The sequence below is a fragment of the Podarcis gaigeae genome (assembly GCF_964106915.1).
Source record: "Podarcis gaigeae genome assembly, chromosome: 5".
Classification (NCBI taxonomy): domain Eukaryota; kingdom Metazoa; phylum Chordata; class Lepidosauria; order Squamata; family Lacertidae; genus Podarcis; species Podarcis gaigeae.
The window spans coordinates 50,453,424-50,475,612 of NC_139681.1; the positions used below are offsets into that span (position 1 = coordinate 50,453,424).

General features: G+C 39.0%; 1 protein-coding gene and 1 long non-coding RNA gene across 4 annotated transcripts in view; one reads left to right on the forward strand and one right to left on the reverse strand.

Moving 5' to 3' along the window:
• Window positions 1-20,670, forward strand: part of LOC310845811 — a 50,622-nt gene extending 29,952 nt beyond the window's left edge. The window contains exons 2-5 of the long non-coding RNA XR_014564963.1: window positions 3,305-3,558; window positions 7,282-15,032; window positions 18,840-18,945; window positions 20,449-20,670. This is a non-coding gene — a long non-coding RNA (uncharacterized lncRNA). The remainder of the gene's footprint in view (window positions 1-3,304; window positions 3,559-7,281; window positions 15,033-18,839; window positions 18,946-20,448) is intronic.
• ATRNL1 (attractin like 1) overlaps window positions 1-22,189 on the reverse strand; it is a 502,266-nt gene that overhangs the window by 18,067 nt on the left and 462,010 nt on the right. The gene's annotated exons all lie outside the window — the stretch shown is intronic.

Below are 22,189 nucleotides of genomic sequence, written 5' to 3' on the forward strand. Positions count from 1 at the left end.
CAAATATAGTGGTACTTGCTGGTCATTATGGTTAAAAATAATAATGCTTAATTCACATGTTGTACTTGCATAAAATTTTATGAATCCTCAAGTGTAATCAAGTGGTGCTCATCCATTATGTGTATAATTAGTAAATAATACTTATTTCCCAATAATTTTAGGCTGAAGCCCTCTGCAAACACATAATGCTATGCATAGATGAATGTATGGTGGTGGCCAGGAGTATGTTTGCTGGCCTAGCCCTGATGTCTGCATGTTCAATGGCCCATCACCACAGACATCTACACTTATGCATCCAAACGTACGTATGCTTTGAATATGCAAACTGTATCTTGACAAAATGGGGCTGTATGCAGTGAAGATCAGCTCTTAAACAATTAGGTAAATAGGCCTAAAAACGACTCAGAGGCTATGTACATAAGACATTTTTTTCTAGAATCAATGGAGACTACAAGTAGTCTTTACATGTTGCCAAGGGCTGCCAAAAAAGGCCTCGAGGGCCGCTTACACTCCCTTGGGCCAGGTGTTTGACCACCCTGTCCTAGGAGCTGCCCATGTGACCTAGGTCACATGACCTAAGTGCCCCACTAGGTCTAAGTTTTCCCAGCCTCCATTGGAGTGTATCCACTCCTGCCCAATGATATTGTGGGTGGGTGTATGCTAAGATTGCAGTCAGCACTTCCTTCCTTCACCTGAGGCATATGCAGGAAGGAAAAGACATGGATAACCTAATGAAGGAGAAGGTTTTCAAATTTATATCAAGTAACCATACTCACTCTTGTGGATGGTAGGATCTAGAATCAATCTAGATTGAAAGTAGCATGTTGAATATGAGCATGAATGATTCCATAATGAGAAAAACTACATGTTTGGGCTACAGACGGGTTATTGTGTGCACAGGCTGAGTATAATGAATGAGCTTTTTATTCTAACTATGAAAGTGTCTTGGAACTTGACATGAAAAGCTGAAATATTTATCATACTTGAATCACAGGGGACAAACCAAGGAAACTAAAGCAAGAAGTTTTTATTTGTGAATTGGTATTATGTTCTTGTCCCAGAATGATAAATGTATTTCTTTATTAGGGAGAGAAATGCTTTCAAGCTAACAGTTCCTTCTGTATATTCATGGCATGTTCTCTTACCAGTGATGTTTCTTTAAATCTATGTCATACACTGGGTCCATATATCAAATGCTTTTTATTCAAATTCTTTAAAAATGTAATTGTTCCAGTATCTTAGTTCTAATTCTTAGTGGTTCTGGGGTTGAGAGGGTTGGGTATGCAAGAATGTCCCCAAGGAGTCTATTTTAGTGCTGCAGAAGTTGCTGGGATCAAAGCCTCTGGATCCTGTATCATTACTATTATTATAACTTTTCTTGTACTGCAACCTTTCTCACCATCAGAACCCATGGCAGCTAGCAACATCCATAAAATACAACATTAAAAACAAAGTTAAAACCAGAATCTACAGCAGTGGTTCCCAAACATCCCCCATCCCAACTAGCCCACTTGAAATTGCTGAGGGCCTTGGCAGACCACTTAATTTTTTTTCCTATTACATAACAATTGTAATACAGCTGTATGGTTTTTAATGGTATTTTACAGACATGCTGCAGACTGCCTGAATGAAGCATGCAGAACACCGTTTGTGAACCTCAGCAGTACAGTAATCAGTAAAGGTAAAGGTACCCCTGCCCATACGGGCCAGTCTTGCCAGACTCTGGGGTTGTGCGCCCATCTCACTCAAGAGGCCAGGGGCCAGCGCTGTCCGGAGACACTTCCAGGTCACGTGGCCAGCGTGACAAAGCTGCATCTGGCGATTCAGAGCTGCACACGGAAACGCCGTTTACCTTCCCGCTGGTAAGCGGTCCCTATTTATCTACTTGCACCCGGAGGTGCTTTCGAACTGCTAGGTTGGCAGGCGCTGGGACCGAGCAGCAGGAGCGCACCCCGCCGCGGGGATTCAAACCGCCGACCTTTTGATCGGCAAGCCCTAGGCGCTGAGGCTTTTACCCACAGCGCCACCCGCGTCCCTACAGTAATCAATAGCATACAGCAATCAGTGGTGCTGATTTGTGGGGTCACTCCAGCTACGATTCAAAGGCCTGCATAACAAATAGATCTGAAGCTATCACCTGAGTGTGTAAAACTGCAAAATCTGTACAGGGATGGCACTGCTGGGAGAGCCAAGGGGGCTATAATAGCAAGGCCTCCTCTACAGATCTCTGAACCCAGGTTGCCTGGTTATGAGAAATGCTCTTTTTCAAATACACACACAAACGAATCGAACTGCACATGGATTTGCTGGCGTACCAACTATATTGGTGCTTCAAGCAACTGTGTGAGTTGCCTGTACACTTGAGTGAGCCCTTACAAGAGTGGTTTCATTGAGGAATTTGGTGCAAAAAAATGTAGGTAATGGTACCAGTACCAGTACTGAAATAAGTCAGTACACATGTGAAATCAGTCAGTTTTATATGGATTTTAGTAGAGATGCCCACAATATTTTAAAAATAACATGCTCTTGTGACAAAATCCATTTGTTCCCTTTCACTATGTGTTAATTCTCCATTTCTTATCACCCTCTTAATTTCTGCTGAATGAATTCACAATTCCCAGCACCAATGGTTGATACTTAAGTTGCCTGTTTTCACAAGTTAACAAGAAGCATTCTGGTGTAAACATAACACTTAACATATTCTCTATTGTGACTATTATATAAGTAACAGAAGAGCTTTTGATTCATCGCAACTCAGAGTAACTGGTTGAGTGTTGTGTGTCACAGTTTATTAACTATTTAGAATTATAACTAACCCTTCAAATATATCATCAGAGCAGCTTTATAAGGAAATCTGAAAAACACCACAAAATAGCTAGTGCATTAATAATCTTAAAAGTAAGAACAATTATAAATACAGCATCAAAATAAAAACTTTTTTTTTTAGAAAGCTAAAAAAGGACCAGCCCTGGGAAGAGTGCATTCCAAGTAAGCGCCGTCTGAAGCCAGGGCACCCCACTAAAAGCTGTCTCTCCAGTAATCACCTGCTGCACCTTGGATGCTGTGGAGGCAGATAGAGAAAGGCTCTGTTGAGAAAGAATGGATGGAACAGCACGTGTGGAGGCACAATTGTGCAGAACGGGATTCAGTTCTGACAGCTTATTAAGCTAATATGCAGAATTGCATGGTTGTTTTTAGCAACTGTTCTCTGCTGCTTTATCTATTTGTTGGTAATATGTTTCTTGCTTTTATTACATTGTTATCAGCCACTTTAGAAGTTTTAAAATAAATGTGTTGCTGGAAGATTCCAGGTGAGGAAATAGTGTCATCTAGCTGGGATGGTTGGGTATTATCCTGGTAAGCTGCACTAAAAAGCCAGCTGTTGAGAAAAGCCATTCCTGTTGGATGCTAACCATCTGGCACTGTTGCCAAGCAATTGGCTAATGCCTCTGATTTTATCCTAAAGCTCCCACACTAAACCCCAATTGCTGGCCTGCAATCCATTTGGATGGATACCCCAATGCTGAAGACGACGAGGGTTACAACAAGAAGTAGTAAGTACTTTCACTAAGTATACAAAGTGTTCTTCTAGGTAATTAGAAAATACTGTGAAATATCAGGAAGAGGTTTTTTTATTTGGTTAGACTTCGGCCTACAGGTGTCTTAAGTTTATCCTGACACTGACAGTCAGCCTCCTTGAGAATGTAGATCCTATATCCAGAGATCTTTGGGTAAACCAATTTCTTCTTTCACCTCTGCCTCCAAAGGCTGGTCTCATAGGACTCCGTTTCAAGAACAGACCTGTCAAATCTCCCAATTGCCTTTCATTACTGAATAACTCCTGTATGTCCCAGAGGACAGCTGTGTTAAAATAACAACTTTTCATCTGATCATTTCTAAAAGCAAGAAAGCTACTTCAAGTTATTTCCCTTTTTAATCTATAACTCTTTATCAAATGGGGAAGAATTTCATTTCTGGCTCAGGTTCTGATCCTCTGCTATTTTTCAAAAGAGTGATAATGTGTTCTTAGGATGTATATTGAAGAGTTTTTAAAAATGGGATCGGATCTGCTGAACATACACTTCCGCAGTTAGTATTAATGGGCATTACTCAATGCACATCAAGAGAACAGTGAATGGCTCAAAGTTTTTAATTAGTGCTCAAAATCAGTGAGAATATGTTTTACGCTGTGAGGCACTAAGAAGGCCAGAAAGTAGCTGAAATTTCTCCTTTCTTTTAGATGTGAATCTGTGTAGATTCCTGGCTCGGCCCCAGGTATTAAGGAGTGGGAAAACATAAAAGAATGTCATTGGATTTAGGATAGAATAATTTTTAGGTTGATAGTAAATATATGTATGTATGTATGTATATCATGAGATATACATTCTCTGAACTGGAACAGGGAGGATGAGAATCCTTTGCTTGGATAAGGCAAACAATATATTGAAGGACAAGAAAGCAATTAACAATGAAATTCACTGATGCAAAGAAGAATAAGAAAGCAAGTTCTAGAGATTAAAAGCTTCCTGAAAAAGTCTCTGCCTTCTATTGTAGTTGTCACAGTTGAAAACTCTGCACAATCCATATAACTATGTGTGTTATAAAGAAAGAAGCCATTTACTTTTAAGTTATAGCACATTGCTTTGACTTTAAAACCTCACTATAGAGCAGTTGGACTGTTGCGAATTTGAAGGTTTCATTTGAAAACTTAACTCGTTTCAGAGAAGACATGCATAAGGTTATGCTGTAAATGAAATATTAGTGGAATTAAAATACTGGAACTTATTTTTAATACAATAATGGCAATTGCCACACCACCACCAACCAACTTTCTACACCTACATGAGACGGAGAACAAAGAAACAAACAAGACAGAATAAGTAATATGGCCAGAGGAAGCAGGAGGAGTGACATTAACTCTGTGAGAACAAGTTCTTGGAAGAGAGGAAAAGGGGCCAAAAATAAAATAAGAATGGCCAGAAAAATGAGCCATAGATACTTTTTCAGAGAATATTGCATTTTCTAGTCAGCCCTGAAAAGGTAGGATAAAGTTCTCCTGTGAAGGTCCAAAGTATCAACTGATGTGAGACGTTGATGGAAGAGGGGATAAACTTTAATTAACTGCATGGCTGAAGCAGACTGAAAAAAGGGAAGTTGAAATGAGCCAAAGCATGAGCTGACCAATCTGGAGGTAAATGAAGGTTGGAGCACTGAGATTCAGAGAAGCAAAACTTAGGGCTCTTCAGACCTCAGTGGCAGCATTGGAAACGGGCTGTCCCATTCCATCCTATAGTAATAGCCATATATTTCTCAAGTTTCAGGCTTCAGTCCTGCTTTCCTGCACTAAAATGGTGGCATCAGGGGAAAAATGGGCACAGAAGTCTATTTCTAGGTGGAGTTATGTCCCACATGCTAAGATCTCATAAAGAAAATACCAGTACATTTTAATGACAGGTATCCAGCAATGGGGGTGTGCATGTGTGCAAGTGAGGGACAAGCTCCTTGTTTAGGAGGAGGCATCTGCCCCCCTCCAGCACTGCCCCCCTCCAGAACTGCTCCCCCTCTAATGCTGCCCATGCTGCACTGTGTTAGTGTTTGGGACATACCTGTCTTGATGGGGGGTGGAGGGAGAAGTTAAGAGGGGCTGAATGTGAAAATGAAAGGAAGATTTTCCATCATTCTCTGTGCTGGTTGGAGCAGTTCAAAGGCTCGAGGATGTGAACAAGGTGCTTGGGATTGGTCAGGGCGACCACTCTGCACCCTTGCTCTTCTTTGCTGATTAAATCTAGCAGGGAGAGGATAGCTGGCAGGGCCCAGGTGGTGATTAATGGTGGTCCCTCATAGAATTGTAGAGTAGGAAAGGGACCCATGGGTCATCTAGTCCAATCTCCTGCAATGCAGGAATCACAGCTAAAGAATCCCTGACAGGTGGCCGGCCAACCAACCTCTGTTGAAAAGCCTCCAGTGAGGGAAAGCCCACTACCTTCCGAGAGAGTCCATTCCCGTCAAACCTCAAATAAAGCAAATTGGTTTATCGCTCTTAGTTTTGCTCTGTTGTATCTTCAGCCCAAGGCACTTTGATTGTCTAAACCAGAAAGTGCCATATAAATCAGCCTAGTGATGTCCGAGGATACATGAGATCTTACAACATGTGTGCAAAGTCCTCCAGTGATCTTTAGATAAAAAAGCATCTGTGCAGGAAGAAAGTGGAATGCGAGAGAGAGAGAGAGAGAGAGAGAGAGAGAAAGAAAGAACACACTGTAGACACCACACAACTGCATCACATAAATATCTATATGTACTAAACTGAGCACACAATTCCAAATACCCTGATCCCAAAAATATTTCCTCAGAACTGTTCCACTTCCAGGTAAAGCTGAATAAAAAAAAACCTTAGTTGTCTTAATTAAAACTAAAGCCAAATATAATTAAAGGCTTCTGTCTACCCTAGATGAGTACACCGTGCCCTCCCCAAGCATTCATTCATAATTAATGCTACTTTAAAGGTACATTGAATTGAGGATAAATTGTTACGCAGTTGTCTGACTATTCCAATTCTGTATTCAGTCGCTTGGGGTCTGAATGCAAAATAAGACATTTCAGCTAATGCATACTGTAGTTATAAATGTATTGGTTGGACATCTGTATAAATTCCCACCGTACAGTCAGCTAAAATAGTATTTTTGTACTATCTATTACTCTTTCAGTAACTGAATCTTTGAAACATCAATTGTATGTGTACTCTTGGCAAAGTGAAAGCTTCATATTCTTCAGTGATTGAAATTTATAGCTGTGGAGGATTCCAAATATAATTGGTTTATTAGAATTAAGATTTTAGCACTCTTATATGGGGATCTCCTTACTGCATTTCATTTTACAATATTTTCCATGTTCATACATTTGCTTTTGTATTTTATGCAGCTTTTCACTTGTGTGAAGTGAATGGATGATTTCTGTCTTGGGAGTAATGAACTTGAAGGCCATACCTAATCTGCATATGCCAATTTGATATATTTAGCATCATTTTAATTAATAGATTGGACACTAGACAACAACTGGAAGTGTTAACCCCAAGTGCATGAAATCCATGTATCTGACTATGAGAAATACATGGAAATGAACTTTCATCGTTCTTCTAACAGATGAAAATAATCAATTGAGAAATCTAACATTTTCTTAGTTAATATCATTTGGGTATGGAAAGCCATAGTTTATTTTTAAGTTACTGATTAAGAAATGATATATAAATATTGTTACTGGGCCCTCTTTTTTTTTCTACAGGAGGACTAGGGAGATACTACAGTCAGTTGACTAGATGATACTCTTTCCTGGATTGCTCCCTCACGTGTGCAAGAGCACACCTTTCTCCCACCCACTTGACACACCTGTCACAACTCTCATACTGCTGGGAGGGCACCGCTACCGAGAAGGCCCTCTGCATTCTTTGGCTGGGAAGTGCTCTTGACACCATGTGCATTTACCTTTTTCACACGATGAGTGGCATTCAGCTAAGTTTTACTCCTAGTAGACCCATTGAAATTAATGGACCTCATTGTGTTCATTAATTTTATGTTCCACTTTGAAACTTAGTTGAATCCCATTCTGTCTCCATATGTGGGTATCAAATGAGGGCAAGGAGAAAAGGTTTCATCTCGCTCCCCAGAACACACACCTGGATCAAAGCATCAGGCAGTCTAGCCTGTAAAACATTTTGGCATCCATTTTAAAGTCCTGCGAGAAGCATAGTGCTGTTTGCTCAAAATTATTTTGTAATTTCTCTGGAGATATTTGATTGTATAACAGTATTGAAGCTGGGAGGGGGGTGGATTATCTGTTTACCTAGTTCATTCCCCTGCCACTTCAGAACTGCTTATTCCGTATATTCTCTAGTGCTTTGCTTACAGTCTGCTATTGTTTACTAAGGACATTTAATCCTATCATGCAAAGCTCTAATTGTTTAAAGCATAATTATAGATGTTAAATTGTTTTGCTTTTTATGATAAAATGTCCTTTGGAGAGAATCAAAACAGAAATTAAATGAATGTAAAATGGAATTATTTAAAAAGTCACTAATTGAATACTAGGCAATTAAAATTAGAAGCTTTTTGATGAAATAATTATTTTAATTATACAGCGCACTTAGGTTCACCATTTGTAAACACTTCAGCGTTTATGATTAAGATGGATTTTCATGTACACTTGTTCTGCTTGTTTTATTTTAGAGAAACAGGCACTCCAGAATGCCCACAAGGACCATCCACAAACTGGTTCAATCAAAATATGTTGACTCAAACTGATTTAAGTTCAATTGAAGCAAATAGAATTTAAGCTCAATTTACATGGTGCACTACACCAGCAACATGGCTGTTCCCACGACACCAAATTTCATGGATACCTATATATTTGTACATCTGCCTGCTTTATGACCAGTTGCATCATTTTCAGGGGGGTTGCATGTGAAAGAGCAGTATTTACATAACACTATTCAATCAGAAAAAGTCTACAAGAGCTATTGTAGGGGATAGTCTGTAAGAATGCCAGTAAGGTTCACTTCCTATATTACAGCCTTGTGTTACAGAACTAGATGAATTAGCAAAGGTACTTCCTCTTGATTGCCACAAACTCCTGTGGGTCCTTGTAATGTTCCTAAGCATATTCATCCAGCCCAGGTTACTTTTTCAAATACAAGATTAACTTGCAGGGATACTCCTATGCAGTTAAAATATAATGGCCACAATCCAAAACCCCACAAGGTTTTCCGTGTACAGAGAGAGTTGCACATCAACAGGGGCCGCCCTATGTTCACAATGTACTTCCCATCATAGAAGATGGTAAGGCAAATCCAGCAGACATATCTGTCTGCATCAGTGCCACTGCACTGGGATAAATGTAAAGGACAGTTTTGCATGATAAGCAAACTACCACAATAATCCTCTAGTATGTGGCCTTGAAATTAATTAACATTTTATAATTGTATCATTTCTAATATATATCTTCCTTTTAATATGCTGCAGTTCTTATTTCACTGACCATCTCAAATTCACAAAGGAGGTCATTAATATTCCTACTTGACTGATGAATAAATGTTTATGAGTAAATGTTGAATGTTTATATATTGCATGGTTTATTTGTATTGACTATATCCTAGGACATCACAGTGAATGGCAGGTTATAAATAAATAAATTTGGACCTGATCAGATTATATTTCCCCCTGGCCCAGCCCATCACATAGAAGGGAGCATAAGTGTTCTTGTCTTCCCTGCCTACCAAGTGCTTGCAATCCCTGTTTTTGAAGCTTTTGAAAATGGCCTATGCACAGAAAACACAATGTGCGTTGGCCAACACTATGCAGCCATCCTCTGGGGAAAAAAATATAAAAAATCAACCAAACTATTTCAGCCTGTGTATAATACATTTTCTGATTGTATTTGCTGCTAGGGAAACGCCCCATAGTCTACAGAGATACTTTATGTAGACCTATGGGAAGCTTAACAGAGGAATCCTATACATATCTACTGAAAAGCAATTCTCACTGAATTTAATGAGACTTGCCCCCAGGTAAGTGTATATAGATAGGATTGCAACCTAGAAGGGCTTCATTCTGTCCTTATGGGTGGCCTTCAACAGTAGACCCAATGAAATTCATGAACATGAATAAATTAGGTTTATTCATTTAAATAGGCTTACTTTAAGTGTAACTGTGACTATAACTTAGTTGAATTCCACCCAATATTTATAAAAGTGTATGAATGCCATTAGAATCAAAATAAGGATGTTGTTGGCAAATAAAAAGCTTTTTGAGTGAGAGGTCGAGAGAACTTCAACCATAACAGATTAATTCAAACAGATTACCTTAAAAAGAACAGGGAGTAAAGTCCCATTCCATTCCTGTTTCAGATTAGTAGAAAGCTTGTTTTGGTCAGCTCATTATTTGGTTACGGATAAGGATCATGAAAATTGACTATTTTTGTATACGCCTGGTTATCATTACAGCATAAATTTGGTATTTTGTGTCTCATATTTTAAGCTTGTATTTTTAAAGTTTAGTTGTTAATTAAAAAATAAGTTTAGTTAAGTTTTATTCCTTTAGTTATTTGTGAATAAAAATAATGTCCTTTATGAGTATGTGTATGTATTCAAGTGTTCACCTTTAAAAAATATTCCCTGGGTGCACATCTTGATGAAATGTGCTGTGCATGCCTTTTGAGATAAAGCCAGGGTGCTAAGAAGGCTGGGTATGCTTGCCCTCATCACCTCATAATGGTCCAGATCTACAGTTATTGTCTGATCTAGCCCAGCAAAGCTAACGTGGTGCAAAATGAACTTTTCCTCCCAGGAATTAACATCATGGTTCCCAGGGCCAAGACTAACTGGTTATTTGTCTAATATATGTTTTACATCAATGACAGCAACTAACTTTGACTGGAGACCAAAAGGACAAATAATGAACAAAACAGTGAAGCAAGCCAAAGCTCACTGCTAGCCCCAAGTGATTCTTAAAAACTAAACAACACTTTGTTACAACACTGTTCCACACAGATATCCAGGGGCCACAACAGCTGAGGAGGGTGTGCTAGACAACCTTCCCTCATTCTTGTATAACTAATGCAATGAAAAATGTTTTAAACCTCAACCTCTCAGGATTGTAAAACGCAGCAGTATAAAGAGATACCGTGCTAGCCCTGCTTCTCATTTAAAAATCCTAAAAACGATCTAGTAAGGGGTGAGGTTCTTTCTAACCTACCCCTTGCTCAATCCAAGAGTCTTCGGTTGCTCTGTATTCCAGGAGTTTCTAATCCAGCAAGCATGTTAATGAATAACCCCCTGCAAATAGTTGTTTTCTATAAAGAGTTATGATTGATTACTTTGTCTATTATGTTTTTCTATTAACTATTATTTATTAAGATTTTTACTAATCTCAGTTGATTACTGGTGTGCAATATCTGGCACTGCTACTAATTCCAGAAGACTCAGCACTTTTTTTATCTACCATGTTGTCCTCCACATAGATTAGTTACATGGACACCTGGTCCAATAGTACAGCTATTATGTATTTAATTTTTCTCAAGACAGCAGTGACTTATCTCTGATTTGCTTATCTGTTTGCTTCAAAATCCCCTGAACATGTGCAAGTGAAACTTTAAATAAGATGCCCTTGCATGGATTTAAATGTCTAGCTTTAGGCATCCAAAATTGAAAATTCTGACCTCATTCACCCAATTTCCCACACTATAAAATGGGACAAAGACTACTTAACTCAGCTCACCGGGTTGCTGAAAGGCCTAATTTAGGAATATGTTAGTGTAGTATGCAATTTTAGCGCTATAGACATTTAAAGCATTTCATAACCGTCCATTCTTTATCTACAGTTCCTACCCGCCCCCCCTTTAAATAGTTATCAAATCTTTTGACTAGATAAGTGAAGCTGGTTCTTTCACATGCCACTCAGTAAAAAAGAAAAGGGGAAAAGTGTTAACTCAGTTGAGCACAAGATACCACAAAATAGTCCCCAGTGGAGCCAGCTGATGAGAGGGTCCACTGTCCCTTGTGCCACTGCCAGTTCAAGCCTTCCTTGAGGGAGGGGGAAAGAGAGATATATCCATAATGGCTGTAACTCGGTGTTACAGCACATACTTTGCACAGAAAAGCACCCAGGTTCAATCCCTGACATCTCCAGGTTGTGCTGAGCAAGATGTCTTGGCTGAAATCCCAGAGGGTTGCTGCCAGTCAGTGTAAACCATACTGAACCAAATCGAACTAGACTGACCAATGGTCAGACTCTGTATAAGGCACCTTCCTACATTCACAACTGCCTTCCTTAGTTGTGATTCTATGATGGCATATCAAGTATGGAGAAAGCCCTATCAACAACACCCTGCAACCTAATTCCTGAAGTACAAGCCTGTGTTAGGAGGGTCACTCAAACAAAGGGCTAGTTTACATGCTATCACAAGTGGTATGTTTTTTGCTGTCACCATGGCAGTCTACCATTTTGTGGGCAGATGATGTATACACATTCTAAGGAGCAATATGGAAGCAGCCAAAGAAGCCATTTGCTACCACATTGCTAAGCATAATTTAACTATGTGATTAGATGGTTGCAATCCTTCCACATACAGCCAAACATATCATTACATAACAATTCCCCCTCCAACTGAAGTTTTATGGGCTACATTTCAGAAACTGACAGTATCATTTGGGGAGGGGCTGATGCATTATTGAGCAAACTATCAAAAATGAATAAAATATAAAGAGCTTACCTCTTAGACAGATCATTTCCAAGCATATAAACTTTTATCATACTTTTGAAAAAGTGTCAAACCACTCGAAGGAGCACTTAAAAAATATGACTTATGAAAAACTGCTTTTACAGGTAATAGGAGCTCTGTAAAGGTCCTTCAGAAAATGGAGTTGCCTCCACTTTCAACAAAGAAAAAGGTATAAAATTTGTGACAAATGGGAGTAGCTAGGACAGAATCATGGCCTTGACATTCAATCAAAGGCTTCTGAGATTGGTAAATAGTTCTGACAACAGATCGCATGTTTATGTGATAATAATTGTTCCCATGTTCACCTGCTATAAATGATATAGTGCCTAGCAGAGTGATATGGGTGTGATAATAAATAAATAAAAATTCAGAGGCAAAATAAAAACAGACAAGACAGTTTCTATATAGTGTTTTCCAACCAAGATTGCCCTTAATGTTTTTTTAAAACTGTTCCATTGTGAGACAAATCTTGGATTGTTTTGCTGTTTGAATACACAATTCTGTTATTGTTCACTCTCTGTGCCTCCTCTAAGGCTCCCTCTGTACACAGTGAGCCACATGGGAATTGCTTCCTATGAGATTATCCCAGGCATTGACAACATGCTGCCTCCAAATATTATTGGACCGCTTTTCCTATGGCCAATGGTCCAACCACACCTGGAGGGCACTATATTGGCTACCCTGTCTATCACATGTGTCTGAGGTATGTGTATTGGTGGGCAGGGCCAGCCACAATTGTAGAATGCTGGTCTCATAAGACCAACCAAGGTTTGCAGACTACCCAAATGCAAGGGCCAGAGCTCAGTGGTAAAGTATCTGCCTTGCATGCAGAAGGTCCCAAGTTCAATCCCTGGCATCTCCAGGTAGGGCACAGAATGCCCCCTGCCTGAAACCCTGGAAAGCTGCTGCCAGTCAGTGTAGACAAAACTCAGGTGGATGGACCAATAGTTTGTCTCCATATAAGGTAGCTTCATACGTTTCTATCTTGTAGCAAAAGCAGCAGAGTCATGTGCAACCATATAGAATTATTAAGTTGTAAGCTTTTGCTAGCTTGAATCCACTTCATTGGTGGCTCTCTAAGCCTATGCCACATTAAATGTATTATTCTTGGTTAGTTTTGTTGCAGAAGACCAACACATCTACCCTTCTGGAAATCAGTACACGGTCTAGTACAGGCTTCCTTAACCTCTGCCCTGCAGATGTTTTTGGCCTACAACTCCCATGATCTCTAGCTAGCAGGACCAGTGGTCAGGGATGATGGGAACTGTAGTTTCAAAGCATCTGGAGGGTTGAGGTTGAGGAAGCCTGGTCTAGTATCTGCGGAGTTACATAAGAACCTATCTAATCTATCATCCTCTTCTTGCAATGGCTACCAGATGCCTGTAGGAAGCTCATTTGCAGGACCTGAGTAAAACAGCTTGTGTTTCCTAGTAACTGGTATTCAGAGGCATACTGCCTTTGACAATGGAGGTTAATACAGCCATCATGGCTCGTGGTCATGTGATAACTCTGTGAGCAAGTGGCTCCCACCGTGCTTAGTATTTGTGTGAAAGAGGATTAAAATTCCACTCTACGACTGCCATATATTAAAGGGCACCTGCTTGTAGCAATGTGGGCACATTCCCAGCAACAATTGTGTTACAGTTTGCTGGCAACACCAAAACAAGCAGCCAACACCACCAAACTCCCAATTAGCCAGGAGTAAGTCCCATGAATTGGATTGGATTATCATCTGTGTATACAATATATATAATATTTCAGTCCAGTAGGACAGCATCTCATGCAGTTTTACATATTTAATATTCACAGCTTTGACAGCCATTTGAGCAACATTTAAGGTGATATTTTATTAACATAATCAGAAAAAAATTTCCTATGTGAATGACAAGAGGAGATGCCTCTCCCCTTCAGGGGCTACTTGAGGACCTTATATGTGTGTCCACAGTACTACAAAAGCTTGTACAAGTTCTTGCATTATCAAACAGGTTTGATAGCAATTACCGTGTTTCTGGTTCCTCAAGAAGTTGCACAAGCGGAAGAACATCTTCAGACTTAGATTCACTTTTCTCATGCTACTACGTGTGTCTATTGGAAGGTTTTAAACAGAATTTCCATGAGTTGCAAGACAGGTTATGCATGCAGAAGGGGACCTTTAGATTCCACCCAATTTAGATAGCTTCACTGTTCCAGATAATTTTGCTTTTCTATATAGTATTGTGCACGGGTGTCAAATAAATTGTATTCACTGTGTCACATCAGAAACCTTGGAAACTGCTACAGGATGAGTGGAGTGTACTCAACTTCTTTATCTCAGGAACGTTTAAGACTGCAAAAATTCCATGGAATTTTAATGTGAATATATAAACAAAAGTATTAATCGGGTAAATACCTAGTAATTTCTACTTTCTAAATCTTTAAGCCTCTTAAATGTAATTATCAAGTAATCTACAGAAGCATGTAATTAATGTGTGGATGCATGTTGCTGTACTGTGTAAGAAAATCCCATGTATTTACTATATGATTGTATTCAAATTTCAGCACGTACCAGGAAAACAAAAGTTTCTTCAAAGAAAAAAAAGAGTATCAGCCTACAATAAGAATATATTCTATTACTTTGCTTTTAAGGAAATATCTCTGAAGAATGTCAAGCACAATAAAGACATATTCCCCTAACATGAAAGCTCACAGAATGCTTACAGTACAATCCTATATATGTCAACTAAAAATTAAGTCCACTGAGTTCACTGGAACTTAAGTCTCAGGTAAGTATGTACAGGAATAGACCCTTACAAGACCAAATGATGGCATTGTGGCCTCTTAGGAATGTTCATGTAACATGCAGTTATGCCCTTACAAGCAGAGCTGGCAACCCTTGGTGGATTGCACACACAGAGGAAACTGCAAGTCAGCATGCTCTTGCTGCTCTAGGTTGACATTTAACAGAAAATACCAATAAACATACACACTAAAATCAGAAATACTATGCTTTGGGTTTGGAATATTTAAGAGCCCAAATTAATCCCAACACAAAAAATTCAAGAGAAAGTTCTCATTTGAATGAAAGAAGGGGCATTTCCTCCTCTTGCAACGTTTCCCCTCTGGATTGCACACAGTCCAGCTGGAGTTTTAAGACAGTTTTAAGGAACCTATTTATTAAGTGTTAAGCCAATTTCCTCCATGCAGTCATTGCCTGTCCCTCCAAGTTTGAGAAAACTGATATTTCAGACAACACAAGAATCAAAAACTTGGTAATGGCAGTAGGGTAAGGGAGGCAGATCAGAAATAGAATATAGATTAAGAAGCAACATCAGGGAATTTCCCCCCCATGGTGCATATTTCTCATGCAGCTGAATGTATATGATATCTGAGGAGCAATTTCCTTAATATTTTTACTGCTTCTCTCTACTATTTTTGCTCTTGCTGCTGTAGTACCTGTCATCAAAAACATATCTCCAACTTCACAACTTTTTGTCTCTCAGATTTTTTTTTACTCTGTCACTCACCAACCACCTGCATAAAAACACACCTCAAGCTCCTGAAAATGCATTACTCTCACCAGCTTATTTCCATAGATTTAAGCTAAGGAGGATACTTGATTAGCAAACATCTTTCACCAAAAGAATAATCATTGCTATGACATCGCTGCTCTGCTTTCACCAAGTGACTCAGATTATACATCTGCCTTCCTAGGAAGTATCATTTGTCCCTGTAGCATGACTCTGAGGCTATTGACAAGTGACTGTTCACCAAAAACAAAAATCTTTGTGAAATATTTATATGCACATTGGCTTTTATCCACCTATCCCTAGTACACATTCCAGAATAAGAAAAACCTGCTGTTTAACAGGATTATTGTGGCTGCAAATTCACTTACGAACATATATTCACCTATAACTTAGCTTCCACGTACACACAGTTTTCCATGGTTACTCAGTTGTGGCTTACTTCATCTACAGATTGTAAGCCATAGTGAAGCTCAGGACATTGTGGTGACACTGCCCATCTACTGCAAACACACTCCCTGCTTTACATATATGCTTTAATTTAATAGAGTGGCACATATTAAAAACGATAAGACTGTACTGGTGTGGGGAGGATAGCTGGAGAGGGGCATGTATAAGGAAGACATCCATTTTGGGCATGTGTCTATATTATTCTGAGACAACATGTAACAGCTCAATCCTAACCATGCCTACTAAGAAATAAATCCTGTGGAATTCAGTAGATATGTGGAGCTAGGACTGCAGTCTAATGACAAACTTAGAAGAAAGTCTCACATTTATATGTAAACATGCCTAGGGGTTGGCGCCTTTGTTAAAATAAATTTAATCATTAGATTTTACAGCCAGAGCAACACTAACACATCAGTGTCACTCCAGAAACCAGATGAGATCATTTGGAACCCCAGAATCATGGGGGAACTTTGGGTAGGGATAATTTCATTAGTATTGCTTTAGAAGCATGTGAATGATATCCATTTATACAGTGTGAGTCTTTTAAAAGAGGCCCCATGGTACATCTGCACTCTGTACCCATGGGGCCTCTTTTAAAGGACTCACCCTGTATATTCCCTCCTCCCGAGGACTTTAAATAATTTCATAAAGTTCCCAATAGATGAACCAGAATCCCCCCATTTTGTAGGCTGTGTAACTGGGGCAGCCTTTGGTACTTTTGAGAGATAAGGATATGCAAATTTTAGGGAGTGTATTACTGGACCACTGAAGTTTGATTATCTAGATGAACTGTTTCCCAAACTTGGGTCTCCAAATGTTTTTGGACTACAGTTCCCATCATCCCTAGCCACTGGTCCTGCTAGTTAGGGATGATGGGACTTGTAGTCTAACAACTGCTAGAGACCCAAGTTTGGGAAACCCTGGTCTATAAGCTGCTATGTTCCTCCCCAGAATGTTCCATTCTGAAGGGATGGGGGGCAGAAGTGAACAGGAGCTGTCATTTTGTTCACAGAATACCCTTTGGAATGAAGCATTTGGAGAAAGCATAGTGGCCTTCAGCAAATTGGAGCTTAGCTCCAGTAAGTCTCACCCTTCCAGATTCCTCCTGAAAATAAAAAAGGGAATCAGTTTTGCCCCTTCTTTCACCCTCACCCACCAAATTCAGGCTGAAGTTTGGAACTGCCAGAAGTTTGACCCAATAACAGCAAAGATACTTCGCCATAACTGAATTGTCTAAAAAATTCCACCAGCTACTGGGAGACGTGAGGCGTTCCAATATACATTCAGCATGGATGCAAAATAATTATACTTCATGCAAACACAATCTATTTTTAATGATAATATTATGTTATACAAAAAATGGCTTGAGACATATGCTACTAGCAGTTGTGAAAGCATTATTTGCCTAATTCATTTTTTTATTTGGAACATAAACCTCCCAATAAATCTACACTATATAGCCCTATACATAAGCAAGAAAATATATGCATTAAGAAAAAAATGCATATGGTAGTTTTACTCAAAGTATATTATCCTTAACAGTGAATTACATCTGCAGATTCCAGTACTTTCCTCTGAAAAGGGATAAAAAGTACATAAAGCTTTATAAAATATTAATTTTCTTATAGTAATGGAAATTTCTTGAGGTCTGGCTATTCCCAGAAAAACTAGCAATTTTCTGTTATTTCCCCCAGGAAATAGGCCATAATTTGCTGCATTTCTTGAATACAATTATTTAATATGTTGGAAGATAGAATTTGTTAATGATGTGAGTACTTTGCATTCCGGCACCGAATAATTATAGAAATTGTGTCACATGACTGCTATTGTGAAGTCTGAATTTCTTAAATGCTCTTTTTCTTCAAAGATAAATATTATTTGAGTCCTTTTCACAAGTTCTAAGTCTTAGCTAAGCATTTCAGCTGATACAATAAGATACTGAGGTGGCATTGTAAAGAATCCCACATACTTTTCTCAGAGACACATGCAGGAAAATAATGTGTGCAGTATTTTTCTTCATGGAGGCTACTTTAAGAATAAATGACCTTTCTGTTCAAAACTAATAGCAAACAAAATTGGTCCCAATTGTGTGCCGAACAAAAGAAACGAGAAGTAGTACAGTAGCTTCAATCAGATGCATTTTTCTCCATTTCAGCCTCACTGGTCTGTGAGCAGCAGGGAAGCATTAAAACATAATCAAGGTTTATAACAAAGGCACACAACTGTGGAGAAAATCACAAACCCACTCTTTAATTTGTAACAGGTCAGGTCAAGAATAAAGTGTGGCTTTCATATTTTGGATCACCAAAGCTAATGTGCTTTAAACTGGGATCCAGATACATGATCGGATGCTTTCTTTCTTTTTTAACAGTACAGAGATTCTGGCAGTATACCTAACAGGAAAATCTCTCTCTCCCCCCTTCCCCCTCTCAACATCTGACAGATCAGCTCTACAGTTAAAGCACAACAGGTGTATGCATTTGAAGTGCCATCCAGATAGATTAGGATGCACTGTTAGCAAAGTCTATTGTAAAATAAAATCTTCTAAGACTTTTTTTATTGGGGGTCTGATTACTTGATGATTCATTCGGCAACCCATGATTTTCTGGTTCTCAGGAATGGTTAGAAAAACCAGGTGGAATCGATGAGTCCCCTTTTCATTCCTGATCTTTAGAATGGGAAGTTTGATTGCAACTTGAAAATGGTACCTTCTTCATGTATGGTAGGTAAAAGCAAAGTAAATGACTTTCTCATCATAGCTCCCCAGCTATAAAATGCCTTTCCAGTGGAGATTTGCCCAGCAAAATGTTTTTGTTTACCTAGGCATTTTAACTTGTGCACATTTTAATTACCGTATTTTTCGCTCTATAAGACGCACTTTCCCCCTCCTAAAAAGTAAGGGGAAATGTGTGTGCGTCTTATGGAGCAAATGCAGGCTCCATGGCTTCAGCGAAAGCAACGCAAAGCCTCTGGAGCGCAGCAAGAGCGCTCCCGCTGCGCTCTGGAGGTTTTGGGCGGCTATCCCTGAAGCCAGGAGAGCCCTCTTGCTCTCCTGGCTTCGCTTCGCTGGAGAGGCACTGCACAGTTTTCCCTCTCTGTGCAGCACCTCTTCAGCAAAGCGGGAGGAGAAATGGAAGGGGCTCCGCTTCTCCTGGCGCTTCGCTGAAGGGAGCTGCGCAGAGAGGTAGAGAATATTTCTTTTCTTGTTCTCCTCCTCTAAAACTAGGTGTGTCTTATGGTCGGGTGCGTCTTCTAGAGCAAAAAATATGGTACTAATGTTTTATCTGTAGTTTGTGTTTATGTTGTGATGTAATGAACTGTGCAGTGACTTGAAATTCTAAACAGAATAAAGGATGGTATAAAAAGCTTATAAATGAACAAATAATACCCCACCCCTATAAGAGAAAGTAAATTGAATAAAATGGGACTGTAATAATTGTATCATCTGTGAAAGTACAATACAGTGGACATTACTATGGCATCTCTAGAAGATTTGGGTTTCCAAATCTTCCTTTGATTTTCTATAATTGGTTGAAAGCTGATGTTAAAATAGGGGTGCCAGATGATACCTAATATAGTGCTATGTTATCCAGCAATGCATGTCCCATGGCCAAGATAGTTCTATATTTACTCAGAAGTCCAAATGATCAAAGAACCCCTACAGTTTTAATTATATTATTTCTTATTGTTCCTTGGTTAGTACAGCAGTGCATCACTGATGAACTGTGGTTTAATTTTGCTTAACTAGTCATTTCCTGATCTTTAATTAGATTTCTATCATGATTTATTAATCTTTTTATTACAAAGTACGACTGTTTCACACTAAAAGAATGAAAGGAAGCCATTAATTAAATTAATTCTTGAGGGAGCAGGAATCGATCTATTATGGGGCAATTAATGGACAGTTCATTAGTTGAGCTGGATAGAAAACCAGGGTCAGAAGATACAAGTAAGAAACTTCTAATTAAAGGCACTGTAGCCCAGAAAAGACTTAACAACACTTTGCCATTTTAACAAACACATTGTGTAATAAGAGAGAATTGGACAGCAGAGGAAAAACTGGTATGCAATAGGTCAGAAATTGGTAAATTTTCTCTAAAAATAAATAGATGGACAACAGATGGAATTACCAAACTAAACTCAGTACAAAAGCAACCCTGATCTCTTTCTATTGTTGTATATGATCCACTTCAAAATGGAACTCCTGCCTGGCTCTAACCATCAGTATGAGAAGGAGCGGCTGTAGGGTGGTTATCCCACACCCTGCTGGAAAGACCATTCAGATCCAACAGCGTTGGCTAAAGGGAACTGCACGCTGCCTCCATCCATCAACCGGAGGAGTAAGAGCTGTTTAATTGTCATGTGTGTTGTTTTCTATTATTGCAATGTGTTAGAACAGTGACTTCAAAATGTGAAACAACAAATAAAATGGCTGCTTTGTTATGCATGCAAACTTTCTCTGATATAATTATGGAGTTTTGGAATATCAGTATTTTGAAAATCATCCACTACACAGTCTTGCAGTTGCCACAAGTACATGTAGAAGCTGATGAGCTGGGATGTCCAAGTCAATGACTAATCTTATGAAAGCCCTGCCCCCACCATTTTTCTCCCTTAAAAAGTACAACTGAGATTGGGATGTTGCAGGCCATACATTACTTCCTTTATGACGGAGATGATCCACTGGTGGAGATTTAAATATATGAAGCAGAGCTAATATTCAGTAAATTTCTAGTAGAATATCCAGTAGGAATTTCTAATAGAACACCAGTATGATCAAAATTCCACCCTGCACAGAAACTAAAGTGCTAAAAGTATTGAACCATCTAAATATCCAGATCTGTTAATCCAAATACAAAAATGCAGGGCCTAACAATGTGCATGCTTATGCTTGACAAGGTTTGCAGATTGTGCACTTGAACAGACAGAGCAGGGGGGATTTATGATTTAATGCAAGCTTTTATATAAAATTTGAAAATGGGAAAACTTAATGAGAATTTTCATTATTAGGAAACCATCCACCATCATGAAAAATTAATTATTTATGGTAAGAAGATGCATGATACTGTGTCTTTTATTGCAATTTCTCCACATATCACTAGGCCTTTCTCTCTTTTTCTTTTTTCTTGATCAGTGGAAAAATCAGAGATAACCAAATACTTCACTGAAGCATAACGTCAAGGAGATAGTATTTGAAAAAAACTCCAGATTTTTAATAAATGCAGGGGGTGGGAAATTACAGAATTTCTTAGCTCAGTATCGATGGACCTAAGTTATCTGATTATATAGCTGTATCCTAGTTTTAAAGAACAGCATTTATCCCACAGGTACAGATTATCTGAATAATTTACAAACTCCCTTTAGTGAATGCATTCTACCATTTAATCCTCAAAAGCAAAATACCTGTTGTATATCCCAGGGTGTTACGCACTACTTACCCTCTTTGCTAACTTATAATGGTAAAGGTTATTTCCTCTGTATGACATTTTTTGAGCAATTGATTTATTTTGCAATTTGATAGTGCCCTTGCATAGAACCAACTTATTAAAGAGGATCAGAGACACTGATAGACCATGTCCAACTCAATGCAATAGGCTAGAATCTGTTGACCCTATCCTGCTTATCAGCAGCTTTCATGATCAATGGGACTAAATACAAAGACCTGTGTAGAATGTTATACTAGGAAGTGATATAACAAAAGTCTTTTGCCTTACATATAATTGCTACAAAAAGAAGTGTTTACATCTCTGTTCTCATCAAAAAGTTTCTCTGGGGATGGCCCTGCCCTAATTGTTTTAAATTCTTTAAATTGCTTTTTAACATGTGTTTTATAGTTTGGGTTTTTGTTTTAATTATTAGAGGTAAGATGTGCCTGGGAAGAGAGGAGCAGGGGGGACCCCAATCACGGTGGTTCTGGATAAACCTGGGTATGGTGTGGGGGTGAGGCAGGCTGGGAAAGGGGCAAA